We start from the raw sequence: 17,215 nt of genomic DNA, 5'->3' as shown, positions 1-17,215 counted from the left end.
GTCTGGGCAAAGATTGTTTTTGGAAATGACCCCCAGTAGTAGAAGCAACAAAAGGAAAAACTGACGAATGGGATTATATTGAACTAAAGATTCATTTTCTGACATGGTGTGAAACTAGAAATCGATGCCAGGAGGAATTTCAGAAAATCCACAAGTACAAGGAAATTGAACAGGCTCCTGAGCAACCACGTAGGTCAATGGTGAAATTAAAGGGAAACTGGAAAATCATGAGACTATGAAGAAAAACAAGACAACCTATCAAGCTTAAGGGATACAGCAAAAGATGTCCTAAGAGGACAGTTTATGCAATAAATAAATAAGTAAATACCCACATCAAAAAAGAAGGAGAAGCTCAAGTAAACAAAGTTACTCCCCAAGAGACTGGAAAAAGCAAACTAATTCTAGGTGACAAGAAGAAGAAAGATCAGAGCAGAAATAAGTGAGAAATCACAAAAACAGTACAAAATGTCAATGAAACTAAGAGCTGTTTTTTTGAAAAGATAAAACCGACAAATCTTTAGCTTGACCAATATAAAAAAGAGAGGACTCTCAAGTAAATAAAACCAGAAATAGGAGACACTACAACTACATCTGAGATCACAGAAATACAACGGATCTTAAGAGACTACTATGAATAATTATAAGCCAACAAACTGGATAACCTAGAGGAAATGGATAAACTCAGACACATACAACCTACCAAAACTGAATCGTGAGGAAGCAGAAAATCTGAACAGACCAACAATGAGTGAGGAGAGGTTTGCTACAAGCCTCGGCATCCTACTAAACATTTTTTAAAAGATTCATTTATTTGGCCGGCGCCGCGGCTCAATAGGCCAATCCTCCGCCTTGCGGCGCCAGCACACCGGGTTCTAGTCCCAGTCAGGGCGCTGGATTCTGTCCCGGTTGCCCCTCTTCCAGGCCAGCTCTCTGCTGTGGCCCGGGAGTGCAGTGGAGGATGGCCAAGTCATTGGGCCCTGCACCTGCATGGGAGACCAGGAGAAGCACCTGGCTCCTGGTTTTGGATCAGCGCGATGTGCCGGCTGCAGCGCCCCGGCCACGGCGGCCATTGGAGGGTGAACCAACGGCAAAAGGAAGACCTTTCTCTCTGTCTCTCTCTCTCTCTCTCACTGTCCACTCTGCCTGTCAAAAAAAAAAATTAAAATTAAAACTAAAAAAAAAAGATTCATTTATTTATTTGGAAGGTAGAGGTACAGAGAGAGGGGAGGAGGAGAAGGAAAGATATTGACAGAGAGAGAGAATCTTCCATCTGCTGGTTTACTTCCCAAATGGTTACAATGGCTAGGGCTGGGCCCTTCATCTAGGTCCCCAACATGGGTGCCAGGGCCCAAGAACTCGGGCCATCTTCCACGGCTTTCCTGGGTGCATTAGCAGGGAGCTGCATCAGAAATGGAACAGCCAGAACATGAATTGGTACCTGTGTGGGAATCTGGCATTGCAAGTGATGGCTAAACCCACTGTGCCACAACACAGGATCCTCTACTAAACATTTAAACAATAATAATACCAGGGGGCAGGCATCTGTGGTGCATCAAGTTAAGCTGTCACCTTGAATAACCGCATCCTATATGAAGGTGCCAGTTCCAGTGCTGGCTGCTCTGCTCCTGATCTGGCATCTGCTAATCTACCCGAGCAGCAGCAGCTGATGGCCACTTGGGTCCCTGCCCCTCACGAGGAAAACCTAGACGGGGTTCAGGATCCTGGTTTCATCCTGGCCCAACCCCAGGTGCTGCAGCCATATGGGGTGTAAACCAGGGGAGGAAAGGTCTCTATTGCTCTCTGTGTGTCACTCTGCCTTTCAAATAAATAAATAAACCTATTTTTTAAATAAAGAAAAAATAATACTGACATTTTTCAAACTTTTCCAAAAAATGGAAGAGATTATATTCAAACACTTTTTAAAAAGATTTATTTATTTGAAAGTCAGAGTTACAGAGAGAGAGAGAGAGAATCTCCCATCCGCTGATTCACTCCTCAAATGGCCACAATGCCCAGGGCTGGGCCAAGCTGAAGCCAGAATCCAGGAGCTTCTCCCAGGTCTCCCATGTAGGTTCAGAGGTCCAAACACTTGAACCATTTTTTTGCTGCTTTTCCAGGAGCATTAGCAGGGAGCTGGATTAGAAGTGGAACAGCCAATACTCAAACCAGCACCCATATGGGATGCTGGCATTTCAGGAGACGGCTTTACCTGCTACGCCACAATGCTGCCCCCCAAACTCTTTTGAAGAGGCCAGCATAACTCTGACAACAAATCCAGAAAAAGGCAGTACAAGAGAATTATAGGTCAATACCTTTGATGAACATAGGTGAAAAAAATTCTCAACATAATACCAGCAAACTGAATTCAATAGCACATTAAAAGCTCCATCCACCATGATCAAGTGGGATTTATCCTTGGGATGTAAAAATAGTCCAACATTGAACAGAACATATCAACGAGCTGAAGGTCAAAAAACAAATGATCCCTGCATTAGTTGCAGAAAAAGCATAACAAAGTCCAATATCCTTTCATGATTTTAAAAAAACCCAAAAACTGCTCAACCAATGAGGTAAGGAAGGAATGTAACTCAACACAATGAAGGCCACATATGAGAAGCCCACAGCTAACATTACATTCAGTGGTGGCAAAAGGAAAGCTTTCTCTCTAGACTGGAATAGAACAATGATATCCAATCTCACAACTTCCATTTAACAGGCTAGTGGAAGTCCTTGCTGGCAGAGTTAGGCAACAGAAAGAAAAGGCATCCAAATAGGAAAGGAAAAAAATAAAACTGTCACTGGTTTCTAATGACATGATCTTAGATACAGGAGCACCTAGAATCCACACCAAAAAAAAAAAAAAAAAAAAAAAACAAACCATGGATATGATAAAGTTACAAGATACAAACTCAGCATACAAGATCAGTAGCATTTCTATGTTAACAAGAAGCTGATCAAAAACGATATCAAGAGAACAATTCCATTTACCAAAAATTAAAACACTTAGACATAAAAGTGAACAATGATGTAAATGACTTGTACACTGAAAACTATAAACACAAAAGAAAACAAAAAACTTGGGGGCAGTGTTGTGGCATAGCAGATAAAGCCATATCTGTGACACTGGCATCCACATGGGTGCCAGTTAGTGTCCTGGCTGCTCCACTTCCTATCCAGCTCCCTGCTAATGGCCTGGGAACACTGCAGAAGGTGGTCCAAGTGCTTGGGTCCCTGCCACCCACGTGGGAGACCTGGACAAAGTACCTGGCTCCTGGCTTTGGCTTGGCCCAGCCCTGGCCATTTGAGTCCATTTGAGGAATGAATCAGCAAAGGGAAGATCTCTCTCTCTCTCTCTCCTTCTCTCTCTCTCTCTCCCTCCCTCTCAAATAAATGTCTTTTTTTAAAAATGAAAAAAATCACAAATAAAAGGAAAGCTATTCCCTGTCCATGGATTGGAAGAATTATTGTTAAACTGTCAAACCCCAGCCGGCGCCGCGGCTCACTAGGCTAATCCTCCGCCTAGCGGCGCCGGCACACCGGGTTCTAGTCCCGGTCGGGGCGCCGGATTCTGTCCTGGTTGCCCCTCTTCCAGGCCAGCCCTCTGCTGTGGCCCGGGAGTGCAGTGGAGGATGGCCCAGGTGCTTGGGCCCTGCACCCCATGGGAGACCAGGAAAAGCACCTGGCTCCTGGCTCCTGCCATGGGATCAGCGCGGTGCGCCGGTCGCATCGCGCTGGCCGCGGCGGCCATTGGAGGGTGAACCAACGGCAAAGGAAGACCTTTCTCTCGGTCTCTCTCTCTCTCACTGTCCACTCTGCCTGTCAAAAAAAAAAAAAAAAAAAAAAAAAAAACTGTCAAACCCCAAACAATTTATAGATCCCAAACAATTAATAGACTCCAAACAATTATAGATCCAGTGCAATCCCCATCATAATTTCAATGTCATTTTTCATTGAGATAAAAAATACAATTCTAAAAGTCATATGAAGCCACAAAAAAATCATGACAGGCAAGAGCAATCATGAACAAAAGGAACAAAGCTAGAGGAAGCACACTACCTGGTTTCACAGTGAACCATAAAGCTCTAGTAACTAAAATAGCATAACACTGGCATAAAATCAGACACATAAACCACTGGAACAAAATGGAATTCCCAGAAATGGACCATGTATGTGTGATCACTTGGTTTTTGATAACCTTGCCAATAATACATAATGAGAAAAGGATAATCCCTTCAACACATGGTGCTAGGGAAACTGGACATCCACATGCACAAGAATTAGTTTGGCCCTTATCTTACATCAAGCACAAAATCAACTCAAAGAAGATTAAAGGCTTAAATACAGAAAACTATACAACTATAGGAAGAAAATGGGTCAATGATTTTTTTTGGATTTGATCCCAAAAGTGCAGGCAACATAAGCGGAAAGAGACAAATACGTTATCTCAAACTAAAAAACTTGGGCATTGGGGGCCAGCACTGTGACATAGTATGCTAAGCCTCCATCTGTGGCACCGGCATCCCACATGGGTGCCGGTTCAAGTCCCAGCTGCTCCTCTTCCAATCGAGCTCTCTGCTTATGGCCTGGGAAAGCAATGGAAGATGGCTCAAGTGCTTGGGCTCCTGTACTCACATGGGAGACCTGGAAGAAGCTCCTGGCTTCTGGCTCCTGGCTTTGCATCTGCCCAGCTCCAGCCGTTGCAGCTATCTGAGGAGTGAACCGAAGGATGGAAGACCTCTTTCTCTCTGTCTCTCCCTCTGTCTACTTCTTAAATAAATAAAATCTTTAAAAAAATCTTATACACAGCAGAGGAAACATTAATAGTTTGATGAGAGGCTGGTGTTGTGCTAACATCCCATATCAGAGCAACAGTTTGTCCCGGCTGCTCTGCTTTGGATCCAGCTGCCCACTAATGCACCTGGGAAGGCATCAGAAAGTGACCCATGGCCAGCGCCGTGGCTCAACTAGGCTAATCTTCCGCCTTGCGGTGCCGGCACACCAGGTTCTAGTCCCGGTCGGGGCGCCGGATTCTGTCCCGGTTGCCCCTCTTCCAGGCCAGCTCTCTGCTGTGGCCCGGGAGTGCAGTGGAGGATGGCCCAAGTACTTGGGCCCTGCACCCCATGGGAGACCAGGAGAAGCACCTGGCTCCTGCCCTTCGGATCAGCGCAGCACGCCGGCCGGGGCGGCCATTGGAGGGTGAACCAACGGCAAAAGGAAGACCTTTCTCTCTCTCTCTCTCTCTCTCTCTCTCTCTCACTGTCCACTCTGCATGTAAAAAAAAAAAAGTGACCCAAGGGCTTGGGCCCATGTCATGCATATCAGAGACTCCAGAAGAAGCTCCTGGCTCCCGCCTACAGCCTGGAACATCCCTGACCATCGCAGCCATCTGAGAACTGAATCAATGGGTGGAAGGTCTCTCTCTGTCTCTCCCTCTCACTCTGTCACTCTGCCTTTCAAATAAATAAAATAAATCTTTAAAAAAAAAAAGAAGCAATGGAAGAGACAGCTTACACATTGGGAGGAAATGAGATATGCATACAAACCATGCATCTATCTGATAAGTGGTTTATATCCAAATATATAAAGAACTCAGCAAACACATAAAAAGACATAAAGATGACCAACAGATATATGGGGAAATGGTCAACATTACTAATCATTAGGTTAATAACAATTAAAACTACAATGTGACATCAACTTACACCTGTCAGAATGGCTATGATCAAAAAGACTATTGATGATAAAAATTTTGACAAAGACATGGGAAAAACAGAACCCTTGGGGCCTGGCCCGGCATAGGCTGTTGTGGGTATTTGGGGAAGAACCACCAAATGGAAAGTCTCTGTCTGTCTCCATCTCTCTCTGCCTTTCAAATAAAATTTAAAAGTAATAATAATAATAAACAGAACTGCTGTACACCATAGGAAGGAATGTAAATTAGCACCAACGTTGTGAAAAACTGTATAGCAGTTTAGTTTCCTTCAGAAACTAAAAACAAAAAACCCTACGTTCTGACCTGGTAACACTGCCTCTGGTTGTTGATCCAAAAGGTTTTAAATGAGTTTGTTGAAGAAATCTATGACCTCCATGTGCACTTGCAGCACTATTGGCAGTAGCTGAGTCATGACTAAACACACGTGCACATCAGCAGATGCATGAGTGAACAAAATGACCCATACATACACACGAGAAAGCTACTTGGCCTTCAAAAGAGAAGAGAATTCTGTCATTGGTGACAACACGGCTGGAACTGGAGAACATCGTGCCAAGTGAAATAAGCCAGACACAAAGACAAGCGGGTTCTCACCTAAATATAGAATACAAAACAATCAAGCAGACAGAGCAGAGTTACAGGGACGCCTAGCAAGGCTGAGGGCGGGAGAAAGTGGAGAGGATGATGAAAGATACACAGTCTCAGGAAGAACAGATTAAAAAAAAATCTATTGCCCAAGGTGATGCATATGCTTAGCAGCATCTTATACATTTCAATACTGCTAAGACAGTAAATTTCAAATGTTCTCTCAAAAAAAACAGGCAAGTATTTGAGGTGATGAACGTGGTAATTAGCCTGACTTAGGCATTCCAAATGTATGCATGTGTCTAAACATTGTGTTATACACCAGAGAGTGATACAACTTTTGTCAATTGAAAAATAAATAACCATAAAATAGATAGATGGATAAATTTATACTTCATTGCACCTAGCAGCTCCACTTAAAAAATAACAAAAGCCCTGCCTTCTCATCTGGCATTTTACGTATTATTTAGTCTTATTTACTGTGGCTTCACCTACTAGAATTTAGCCTGACAAAGGCAGAGATTTTGATCTATCTTGTTTACTACTCTATCCTTAGTGACTCTCACAGCTGGGCACGAAATAAATACTGAGGAGTAAGTGGGCGGGAGGAAGAAAGGAAACAGGAAGCAGGGAGGGAGGGAAGGAGGGGACTGTGGCCGGCTTCCGGGTGGGAGGAAGACACGCATTGCATCTTGCAGGTGGGCACGATGAACTCAGCAGCACGCGGCAAGCATTCGGCAGGTGTCTGTCGAAGGACTGGCTTCATGGACAAGCTCCCCAAAACTGTGTCTGGGGCTTCCTACCCGCCAACTCAGACAGGGCCTGTAATGCAATTCTTGTGCACTCACAGGGCCCACGGAACCAGCTGTGTCCTAGTAGAACGAGTTCTTATCTGTTTCCTCCCGGCACAAAGCTGGAGAAAATCCCTGGATCACAGTGAGTCCCTGGGCAGAGGCACCTCGTCAGGTGCCTGTGGAGAACAGTAAGGTGGGGACCGTGTGCACGAGGCGGCCAGCACTGTCATCCAGGACCTCCGATGATGTCTCATGTAGTGGCCAACACGTGGGACTGCCAGAGCCGTCAGATCTTCCCTCCTCTCTGCCCGCACCCCTCCCCCATGTCTTGAACCTGTTCCCCAATTTCCTATGTGAAACAATGTATAAATGATAGAAAATGATTCGTTTTACTTTTTACACACATGTATAGAAATACAACTTGGGGACTGGCATTGTGACGCAGTAGGTAAAGCCACTGCCTGCAGCACTAGCACCCCAGCTGCTCCACTTCTGATCTGCCTCACTGTTAGTTGCCTGTGAAAAGCAGCAGGAGATGGCCCATGTGTTTGGGTCCCTGCCACTGATGTGGGAGACTCAGATGCAGCTCTTGGCTCCTGGCTTCAAACTGGCCCAGCCTGAGCCACTTTGGCCATCTAGGCAGTGAACCAGTAGATGAAAGATTCTCTCTCTCTCTCTCTTTCTCTCTCTTTCAAATAAATAAATACATCTTTTAAAAAAATACAACTTAGACTCTGTGTCATTCACTTACTTAGAGTATACAACAGGGAGCATTTTTCGCACCATCCCAGTAAGAAATCTTGTACCATGAGCAATTGCCGCCCCATTCTCCCGCCCCTTGTCATGGGCAGGTAGATAGTGTTAGCAAGAGGAGCTGAGGTCTGACAGCCCCAGCAGACCCACAGTTTGACAGTGTGGCCCACCCACCATGGGACAGCCCTGGGTGATATGCATGGCCTGGAACAGCTCCAGCTGGCCCCAGAATCCCCGGCTGACCGGTCCAGCAGCTGCAGCCCAGCCTGACCCATGGGACAGCCTGATCTGCACCTCCCAAGCTCCCTCTCTATGCACCACCCAAACCCGCCTTCCATGCACCACCAAGTCCTCCAAGCTCTGCAACGCTGGCAGCAGCCAATATGACTGCAGGATGCGTCCCCGTGATGACCTGTAGATGGTTATAATGCAATTACTGGAGGGCCACTCCCACCCCATCACTCACCTCACGCCACGACACTTTCAATATTTCCCAAAAAGGGTGTAGAAATGGGTGGCACTCGATCCTGCCCCAAACTCTGCCTCCTTTGAATAGTCAGTTAAGCCTCACATCACACTCCACCCCCCATGCCTCCTGTTAGTATCAAAGGATGGCCCAAACCTTGTTGATGGGTCTTGTTTTGGGTTTTCGTTGTTGCTGTTGTTCATCTCTCTCTCTCTCTCTCTTTCCCTCTCTCTCTCTCGCATTTACTTCTTGGGTGTGCACTTTTCTTTTGCTTTCCTATGTATCTTTTTGCCCCCGACTTGAATTCTTTTACATGTGGTGGGAGGAGCTTGCGGGAAGCCCAGCCAGGAGCCCCCAGTGGCCACAAAGCCCTCACCAGCCTAAGCAGCCATGAGCCCTCTACAGACTTGGCGTGACACCAGCCCGGTCCCCTGCGGCCGGCTTCTTCACCTGGCGTGGTGTTTCTGAGGCTCGCCGGTGCTGGCATGTGTACCAGAACTTCATTCTCTGTTGCTAGTGCTGAACACTTCCCCCATATGGCTTCTCCACGGTTCTTCTACCACTCACCAGGCAGCAAACAAAGCATGCAAGAATAGGCCCAGCCCTGGGCAACCCACTTAGCACCCTGCAACAGCTGCCTGGCCAGTCTCCCTGTCTCTGCTGACAGGAAGCATGGATGCAGCCAGCCCGACAGCCCAGGCTGGAAACTAGGAGAAAATGTTTCTAGAACAAAGCCCTGAGCGTGACACTCCTCCATTCCCACTTCAGAGCTGAAATCGCCTCCTCCTTGGCTTCTGGATGGGACCCAGCGCCCTTAGCCCAGCACACAGACTCCTTAGACGTGGCCCCACCACCCTGGTCCCAAATCCTGCTCCACTCACCACTCGCTCACTGCTCCTGAGCCACTGAGCACTTCCATTCACACTTGCTGGGCCAGGTTGAAACCAGGCACCCAGAACTCAGTCTGGGTCTCCCACGTGGGTGGTAGGAGCCCAAGCACTGGAGGCATCTTCTGTCGCCTCCCAGTATGCATTAGCAGGAAACTAGAAATCAGGATCAAAGGAGCTGGGACTCAAGCCAGCACTCCAATACGGGATGCATGGGTCCCAAGGGGCAGCCCAACCCACCACGCTACAACCTAGCCCCTCCACTAGCTTTCTGAACACCACTCATATGCATGGATTTCAAAATTTATTCCAATGACAACATCTTTTATTCCACTTTTTCATGAGCTTTTGAGGCACCAGCATACTCTTTCATGTCTGTTTTCACTTGCACAGCACAGTATGTATGAGATTTGGCCGTGCAATTAACGCATTCTTTTTACCCCATACCAGGTCAGCACTTGTTTGTTGAATCCAATTGACTCCAGTGGCTAGGAGGTAATTAATACAAAATGGTGTATTGTGCATTAAACTGAAAAAAGAAAAAAATGTGTTCTTACCTATCACCAATGTTCTGGGAAGTGCCAACGAGGAAGGGGGCCACCACCAGCCTGCGGGGTGCACCTTTCTTACTAGGTCTGTGGTTCACGAAGAATCAGAGTGAGGGTGCCCCAAGAAAACATGGGACCAACCAATGTCTGACTGGGGCTAAGCTGGCACTTCCAGCTCAGGCTGGAACAAACCACCAACTCTTCTGGCTTTGTTTAGAAGGTAATTCCTAGTGTAATTTTAAAAATACTTCCCCAGGTAAACACCATGTTAAAAATAATCTAGGCTGGCGCCGCGGCTCACTAGGTTAATCCTCCACCTTGCGGCACCGGCACACCGGGTTCTAGTCCCGGTCGGGGTACCAGATTCTGTCCCAGTTGCCCCTCTTCCAGACCAGCTCTCTGCTGTGGCCAGGGAGTGCAGTGGAGGATGGCCCAGGTGCTTGGACCCTGCACCCCATGGGAGACCAGGGTAAGTACCTGGCTCCTGCCATCGGATCAGCGCGGTGCACCGGCCGCAGTGCGCCATCCACGGCAGCCATTGGAGGGTGAACCAATGGCAAAGGAAGACCTTTCTTTCTGTCTCTCTCTCTCACTGTCCACTCTGCCTGTCAAAAATAAAAATAAATTAAAAAAAGATTTATAATAAAAAATAATCTAATTTCATGGGGCTGGAGCTGTGGAGTAGCAGGTAAAGCTGACATTCCACATGGCACCAGTTCATGTCCCAGCTGATCCAATTCCAATCCAGCTCCCTGCTAATGCACCTGGGAAAGCAGTGCAAGATGGGCAAGAGTTTGGGTCGCTGCCACCCACGTGGGAGACTTGGATGAAGCCCATGGCTCCTGGTTTTGGCCTGGACCAGTCCTGGCCATTGGGCCATCTGGGGAGTGAATCAGCAGGTGGAAGATATCTATCTCTCCCTCTCTTTCTCTTTCTCTCTCCTGTCTCTCCCTTTCTCTATTTCTCTATATAACCCTGACTTTCAAATAAATAAATAATTTTTAAAGTAGGACAATCCTAAGATAATTAGACTAATAAAAATGCATGGACAGTGTAAAGTGTTTTTGTGTTTTTGGAATTGTAGAAACTGTGCAACCTGATGTTTAATGGAATTAAATGGGAATCTATGTTTGCCAATAAGCTTGTTGAAGAATGCAGTCATACTCTTTGTGATTTCCTGCATTTTTGCAAGTCCTCAAATTAAATACATGGCGGCTGAATGAATGAAACTACAAAAAAAGTTATTTTTAGGATGTGCGGAGCACCTCACCTCCTTTCTCCCAAGAGCAGACCCCCCACTCTGGCTGGAATATCCCTCCTCCTCCTCCTCCTCCTCCTCAGCTCCCCTGCCACTGCCTCCTCCTCTGCGTGAATCAAGGTTGAGCTCTACTTCCTCCAAAGCCTCCATATTGGCTGCATTTGGATTCCCCTCTATTCACTGCCTTAAAATATAGGTCCCCACCCCCTTACCTTTTTTCCCAAGTAAGAGCGTTCCTGGGACTTGCATCCAAATGTCACATTTCAAGACATGTTGGTGCTAAAGAGTCTAAGTCACAAACTTCAAAGCTAGGACTCGTAATGGGAATTATGACTGACAGCCCCTTAATTCGTCTTTAAATAGACACAGTCACTGGCTGGGGCCAGGTCTGCAGAGGACAACTCCTGCATAACTGGTCGAAAATGTGAACAGTGGGGTGCAATTCCCTAAGCTGCAAGGAGCCACAGATCAAAGGGAGCGCGAGAGCAACTCTATACAGATCATTCCAGAAGCATTTTTTCCTGTACTGAGGCTGTCAAAACTGGAAGAGGTGAGATGTCTAAGACAAGGAGAAACAAACATTGTCTGCGCTCCAGACTGACACACACAGTTTATTTGCTGGTGTTGGAGTGGTTTGAAAGGAAAGATAGCAGAGAAATAATAGGGTTATGCACTAGGACAGAACACACAGGCCGGTGAATGGCAGGTGACTCAAAGCAGGGTAGCCAGAAATAACAGCTCCACTGATCACAGAGCCAGTTACTCCAGCACTGCTAGAGACAGTGAAAACAGGGGTGCCCCCGCAAGCCTCGGGGCCCGTGTCAAAGCTACCCCTGACACCCAGTGCCTTTGATTCAGGTGTTATATCCTATCAGGTCCTAGTCTCTCAGGCTCTCCAAGCCTCTCTCTCCTTAGCTTAAAGTCTCCTTGCTCTGTTTTTATTCAAGTTAACTCCCGAAATTGAGGAAGTGATGCAGCCTGTGGATAACATGCTGATGTTCCAATTCATCCTGAGGGATTTTTCAGGAACCCAAGGCCCTGAGCAAGAAGTAATGACAGCCTGACTGACCAAAAGAACATGAAATCACCAACCAACCAGAGGACAGACACGAGCGCTGTGGAGCAACCAGAGATGTGAACAGGAGCTGAGCAAGCCTCTCTCTACCCCAACTTCAAGCTACAAGAACCATTACCCCAGCTCCTCAGAGAACCCAGGAATGAAGCCATAGCCGGCCAGCTCCTTGCCTGTGCTTTGCAATAAACACCTGCCTTCTTCCACCTCCTTGATGTCAGTGATGGGCTTGCCGCATGGCAGATGAGTGGGCTCAGGTTCTAGGGCTTCTGCAACACTCTTGCCTGCTGCTAGCAACAGGATGTGCTATGTCTTCAGTGGCGGCATAAGTGTGGGAGGCCACTTCTCCTCCACCAAACTTCTAGAAGGCAGTAGTTGGTGGCAGGGCTATGCTATGTTGAGGTCTATGACCTTGTTTCTTTATTTCCGCAATGTGCTCAGCCAAGAAGAATGTCACGCTGGGGTTTCTGATATCATAGTCCCAGTCAGATGGGAAAGAGACACCATGAGGTGTAATCTGTCAACCGACTGGACAGGAGATGCATGATAAATCACCACAACAACCATATCAGAATGGGTATAAGTCCAGACACTGCCAATTAATAGCTAGCAATATAGTTGATATTGTTCAATCAGCAGCTATGTGGCTTTGACTTTGGTCTAGAGTAGCCAGAATGTCCAGTTCAGTTTGATTTTTTCAATTTATTTATTTATTTATTTGAAAGACGGAGTGACAGAGAGAGAAGGAGACACAGAGAGGTCTTCCATCCACTGGTTCTCTCCCCAAATGGCCACAACAGCCAGAACTAGGCCAATCCAAAGCCAGGAGCCTGGAGCTTCTTCCAGGCCTCCCACATGGGTGCAGGGGCCCAAGGACTTGGGACATCCTATGCTGCCTTCCCAGGAGCATTAGCAGGGAGCTGGATCAAAAGTGGAACAGTTGGGACTCAAACCAGTACCCATGTGGGATGTCAGCACTGCAGGCGGCAGCTTTACCTGCTACACATAGCACCGGCCCTGTCCAGTTCAATTTAAAGCTCAGTAAACAGCAAATAATTTTTTTTTACAAATAATACATGCTTATGCTCAGAAATTATTTTTTCTTATCTGAAATTCAAATTGAATTGGATGTCCTATATTTTATTTTGCTATACAGATGTTCCTCAACTTATGATGAGGTAATGTCTTGATCAACCCATTGCAAGTTGAAAATTTCATAAGTCAAAAACATAAGCAGCAGCCAAAAGACAAATGAAAAAATGTAATTATCATTATCTGGGGAATTCAAATCAAAACCTCAATGAATTAGAATGGCTATCTCAATAGACTCAAATAAAGCATCTGATAAAATACAACATCCTTTCATGATAAAAATCTCAAGCAAATTGAGTATAGAAGGAACATACCTCAACACAATCAAGGCAATATATGACAAACCCACAGCCAGCATCATACTGAATGAGGAAAAGCTGAAAGCATTTCTACTAAGGTTCAGAACCAGACAAGGATACCCACTCTCACCATTATTATTTAATATATTTCTGGAAGTCTTAGCCAGAGCCATTAGACAAGAAAAAGAAATCAAAGGGATACAAATGGGAAAGGAAGAAGTTAAATTATCCCTGTTTACGGATGGCATGGTCCTATAAATAGCAGAACCAAAAGACTCTACTGAGTGATTGTTAAAACTCAAGAGAGTTTGGCAAAGTTGCAGGATATAAAATCAACACACAAAAATCAATAGCCTTTGTGTATACAAACAATGCTATGGCTGAAAAAGAACTTGTAAGATAAATTCCATACACAATAGCTACAAAAAATGTAAATACCTTGAAATAAGTTTAACCAGGGATGTGAAAGATCTCTACAATGAAAATTACTAAACACTAAAGAAGAAACAGAAGACACAAAAAATGGAAAAATCTTCCATGTTCATGGGTTGGAAGAATTAATATTATCAAAATTTCCACACTCCCCAAAGCAAATTATAGATTCAAAGCTATCCCAATCAAAACACCAAGGACATTCTTCTCAGATCTGGAAAAATTACCTTAAAATTGATATGAAATCACAAGAGACCCCAAATAGCTAATGCAATCCTAAACAATAAAAACAAAGCTGGAGACATTAATGTTCAGGGTATATAAGGAGCTCAAGAAACTCAACAACAACAAAAGAAGCAATCCAATCAAGAAATGGCCCAAGAATGCCCTTGCTTATTCTCCTGTGGAACTGTGGGCTTTCTACTTTTTATTTGTTGAATATTGTGATTAGTAGAAAATTAAGCCTGTGAATAATACAGTGGGTTAAAAGTATGTCTTTGCAAAAGCTGATGAAGAGAACGGAGGGAAGGAGAAGGATTGGGGGAGCAGGGGAGTGAGGGAAGTGTGGTTGTCTTCTTGGAACTGTACCTATAAAATCTGTTCTCTTTATATTAAAAATTATTAAGAAGAAAGAAATCTAATGATATGAACAGGCATTTTTACAGGGTGAAATGCAAATGGCCGGCCAGCGCCGCGGCTCACTAGGCTAATCCTCTGCCTTGCGGCGCCAGCACACCAGGTTCTAGTCCCGGTCAGGGCGTCGGATTCTGTCCCGGTTGCCCCTCTTCCAGGCCAGCTCTCTGCTGTGGTCCGGGAGTGCAGTGGAGGATGGCCCAGGTGCTTGGGCCCTGCACCCCATGGGAGACCAGGAGAAGCACCTGGCTGCTGCCATCGGATCAGCGCATTGCGCCAGCCGCAGCGCGCCAGCCGCGGCAGCCATTGGAGGGTGAACCAACGGCAAAGGAAGACCTTTCTCTCTGTCTCTCTCTCACTATCCACTCTGCCTGTCAAAAAAAAAAAAAAATGCAAATGGCCAACGAACACATAAAAAGATGCTCAGGATCACTAGCCATCAGGGAAGTGCAAATAAAAACCACAATGAGGTTTCACCTCATCTCAGTAAGAATGGTCATGCAAAAATCAAAAAATAATAAATGGAGGCTGGCACTGTGGCATAGCGGGTAAAACCGCCGCCTGCAATGCCGGCAACCCATCTGGGCGCCAGTTCAAGTCCCAGCTGCTCCACTTCTGATCCAGCTCTCTGCTATGGCCTGGGAAATCAATAGAAGATGGCCAACTCCTTGGGCCCCTGAACCTGCATGGGAGACCTGGAAAAAGCTCCTGGCTCCTGGCTTCAGACTGGAGCAACTCCAGCCATTGCAGCCAACTGGGGAGTGAACCAGTGGATGGAAGATCTCTCTCTCTCTCTTTCTCTCTCTCTGCCTCTCCTCTCTCTGTGTAACTCTGCCTTTCAAATAATAATCTTTTTTAAAAAAATAACAAATGCTTATGAGGATGTGGGAAAATAGGTACCCCCTTATACTATTGGTGGGAATGTAAACTAGAACAACCGTTATAGAAGACACTATGGAGATTCCTGAGAAATCTGAAAATAGATCTATCATATGGTCCAGCCATTCCTTTCCTGGGAATTTACCCAAAGGAAATGAAATCATCATATGAAAGAGCTATCTGTACCCCCATGTTTATATCAGCTCATCTCACAATAGCTAAGATATAGAATCAACCCCAATGTCCTTCAGCTGATGATTGGATAAAGAAATTGTGATATATATTTATATACATTGTGTGTGCCTGGCCTGGGAGGAGGGCAAACTTCCAGGTGCAAAGCTCAGCTTCTACTGAGTGCATACTGCTTTCACACCATCATAGAGTAGAAAACTTTTTTTTATAAAAGAGGTATTTGGGGGACTGGCGCTATGGCATAGTGGGTAAAGTCGCCACCTGCAGTGTAAGCATCCCATATGGATGCCGATTCGAGTCCCGGTTGTTCCACTTCCAATCCAGCTCTTTGCTATGGCCTGGGAAAGCAGTGGAAGATGGTCTGAGTCCTTGGGCTCCTGCACTCATGTGGGAGGTCTGGAAGATTGGCACAGCTCCAGCCATTGCAGCCATTTGGAGAGTGAACCTGTGGATGGAAGACCTCTCTCTCTCTTTCTCTCTGCCTCTCTCTCTCTCTCTGCCTCTGCCTTTCTGTAACTCTGCCTTTCAAATAAATAAATAAATCTTTAAAAAGAGGGATGTGGGGCCAGTATTGTGACACAGTGGCATCCCATATGGATACTGGTTCTTTTTCCACACTGCTCTACTTCCAATCCAGTTTCCTGCTAATGGCCTGGGAAAATGAGCAGACGATGGCCCAAGTGTTTGAGCCCCTGCCAACCTCATGGAAGACCCCAGTGGAGTTCCTGGCTCCAGCCCAGACTGTAGGCTGAGTCATCTGGGGAGTGAACCAGCAGTAGAAGGTATTTCTCTCTCTCTCTCTCTCTCTCTCACTCTTGCTCTCGCTCTCACTCTCTCCTCCACCTCCTCCTCCTTTCTCCATCTTTCTTTGTAACTCTGGTTTTCAAATAAGTAAATAAATCTTTTCAAAAAGACCTTTAAGCAAGAGCTGTCGTGAATCGGAGACAGTCTGCATCTGGCAAATGACACTCCCACTAGGTCTCATGTTCATGCTTCAAGTGGACAGCACTGCCTTTCTGAGGGTGAGTGAGGGGTGTCCAAGAATCGACCAACTCTGTACAGGGTTCTTCTACTGTTAACTGTAAGGGATCAGGATCATGATACACTGAGCTCTTAAATACTCCTCTCCTGGCTCTTGGCTGTCTTTGCCTACCTTGTAGCGATTTGTAACTGTTGAACTTTCCATAAAGGTGAGCAGATGTTTCCCTCACAGGGAAGGCTTCTTTTCTCATCATGGAAATCATAAGAACACAGGGCCCGGGAAGAAGAGGAAGGCAGGGTTTAAAGGTGGCTGTGGTGCCTCCCAATCTATTGATCTTTTCTTCCCCGGCCACAGTTCCCTTCCTGGAGGTTGAACAGTAGCAGGTGTGGCCATGGCAGGCAGGTGCACCTCTAACCTAACCTCCTTGAAAGGACCAGGGAGGGAAGTGGTGCTTCAGAAGCAGAAATTCACACGGAGGCCCCTCGATCCCCTCACTGCACACTCAGACCAGGGAGCCCCATCAGCAAACGCATACTTAGAGCAGCCCTGGCTAGAAGTGGGTGTCACTCGGCCGCTTCCAACATAACGCCCAACTGCACATGTGCGTCAATAATCTTTTATTATGTCATA

General features: G+C 46.1%; 1 long non-coding RNA gene across 2 annotated transcripts in view; it reads right to left on the bottom strand.

Annotated features, from left to right (window-relative positions):
* LOC149120903 (uncharacterized) overlaps positions 1 to 12,504 on the bottom strand; it is a 48,118-nt gene extending 35,614 nt beyond the window's left edge. Inside the window, exon 1 of one of the 2 annotated variants that reach the window (XR_016224497.1) lies at positions 12,250 to 12,504. This is a non-coding gene — a long non-coding RNA (uncharacterized LOC149120903). Of the gene's footprint in view, positions 1 to 11,216; positions 11,435 to 12,249 lie in introns of those variants that run through there. The other variant, XR_016224498.1, reaches the window with a different exon arrangement.
* Between the last annotated feature and the right edge of the window lie 4,711 nt (positions 12,505 to 17,215).

The sequence above is a fragment of the Oryctolagus cuniculus genome, chromosome 18 (genome assembly GCF_051225735.1).
Source record: "Oryctolagus cuniculus isolate XC-2025 breed Fujian yellow rabbit chromosome 18, ASM5122573v1, whole genome shotgun sequence".
Classification (NCBI taxonomy): Eukaryota; Metazoa; Chordata; class Mammalia; order Lagomorpha; family Leporidae; genus Oryctolagus; species Oryctolagus cuniculus.
Note: the sequence above shows the minus strand (reverse complement) of the source record. Positions and strands in the feature narration are given on the sequence as shown.